We start from the raw sequence: 2,275 nt of genomic DNA, 5'->3' as shown, positions 1-2,275 counted from the left end.
TCTGTTTATCTATATCCACTGGGTAGATATATGAACTCAACTAATTTAACACTGAGAGCTAGTGAATGGTCTTTCTTTAGAAGAGTTCCTTTCATTCCTGCCTACTGGTTAAAACATGCACTTTGGAATCATACAGGCTTGAGCTGGATGCCAGCTGTATGGCCATGAGCAAGTTGCTTAATCTAATCTCTCAATTAGAAAATGGCAATATTAATCAGTACCTGCTAGACAGGGTTGTTATGAGGATTAAGACAATTCATACAAATAAATGGTAGCTCAAAGAAGACTGAGAATCAGGAAGCCACCTATGAAGGAGGAAGAGGAAGAGAAAGGGGAAGGGAAAATAGGAAGGGGAAAAGGAAAAAGGAGAGAGTATGGGGGCCAGTAAAAGGATAAAGGGAGAGTAAAGGGGAAAGAGAGAGAGCCATAATTATAATATTCATTCCATGGTAAAGTACACCCACTGCACTTAGCAAACACATAATCACCAAAACCTGCTTGTATCCCATTATCCACTACTTTTCTCCAGCCTTCACCTGAGCCATTGGCCCAAAAAACAAAACCAAACAAATAAACTAAAAACCACACAGCCATGCTGATTGGGTTTCACTTTAAATTCATGACCACAACTAGCAACTGGTTTAAAAATAAAGCAAATTTTTTTTTCTGGCCTTGATTAATTCAGTTGCTCAATTACATAATGAAGAATATAAGTGCTTCTCATCGTTTTCTTCTGCCAAACTCAAGGGCAAAAGATGGCAATTGCAAGTATCATGCACACATAACATCTAGTAGAAGAAGATTTCCTTCCTTAGAGATCTTTTTGTCAGCAAAGAAAATCTTTCCTGGAAGCCCCTGAACAATCTTCCCCTTCCTTCTCATTGGACAGGATGGTATCACTTTACCATGTTTTCATCAATCTTTGGCAAGGTGGATGAAACCATCATAGCTGGATTAAAATCAATCAAGTTTCACTACCCCCCCCCCAGAATGGGGTTCATTTTTATCAATATACATGGCCAGAAGGATGATAGGAGATACCTGGAGAATTATATTAGCAGAAGAGAAATATATTGTCAGAAACATCACTAGATTGGACTAAGAGGGATATAAAACAGTACGAAATGAAAAGAGGTCTTTAGATCCCCCAAAATTCTACCAGCAGAAAGCACGTTAAGAAAACTACTTCAGCTACAAACTTGTGCTATCCTTCATGAGAAAGGAAGGATAACTTGGAGGATGGAAATAAGAACCCAGAAGGTGGGGCCAAGAGCCACAAAGGATTATTTTCAGGCATTGAGCCCTAATCAAGGAAATGTCAATTTGCACATAACTGAATATCAGCATTGCTCTAGACCAGTGACTCTTGTGTGACTCCCTATTCCCCTCTTTTGAATGAGTGTCTGTATGCCTATCCTACATTGAATGTATGTGGAAGAAGATAATTTGTCTCTTTAGTTCACAAGTCTTCAGGGTAAGAGGAACTGTACTTAAGGAGCTGTACTTACAAAACTACATCTTGAGAAGTTCCATCTACACCTGACATATGATGAGATTCTGAACTCTGAGGTGATGCTGTAATGAAACATTTAGCAACTTTGGGAGGAAGAGAGTACATTTTACATATGGGAGCAACATGAATCAGGGGGCAGAGTGTAGACTGTGGTAGCAGACCTCCAAGATGACCCCCACAATCCCCACACTCTAGTAGTCACATCCTTATATAGTGCACTCCTACACTGTAGCAGCATTGTTCTATGTGACCAATAGACTCAGCAGAAGTGACACCACGTGATGAAGCTAGGTCATAAAAGACATTGTGGCTGCTGCCTTTCTTTTTCTCTTATATCACTTGCTCTGGGGACCCAGCTGTCGTGACATAAGGAGACTTAAGGAGTCCTATGAAGGGGTTTCCATGGCAAGGAACTGAGGCCTTCTGCAAACAGCCATGTGAGTAAGCCCCAGTCAACAGCTTATCTGCAGCCTCAAGGGAGATGCAGAGCAAGACTCACCAAGCTATGCCCCTTCTGAATTCCTGACCCACAGAAACCATGAGAAAATAAGTATTTACTATTTTAAACTTCTAAATTTGGGGATAATGTAGTGACAGATAACAATTCACGGTGTTGTTATTAAAAGTTCTAAAATATTTTTTTCCTAAAGACTGCCTGTTCTGAGACATTCTCAAAACCGGTTACCAAAAAAGTATTTACTAGGCTCCCTTTTAAAAGAAAATAGCACAAAATGGTTGACACATATCTTCATCCCAGAAAAG

Source organism: Hippopotamus amphibius, chromosome 1, assembly GCF_030028045.1.
Source record: "Hippopotamus amphibius kiboko isolate mHipAmp2 chromosome 1, mHipAmp2.hap2, whole genome shotgun sequence".
Lineage (NCBI taxonomy): Eukaryota > Metazoa > Chordata > Mammalia > Artiodactyla > Hippopotamidae > Hippopotamus > Hippopotamus amphibius.
The sequence above is the reverse complement of the archived record's forward strand: the minus strand, read 5'-3'. Positions refer to the sequence as shown.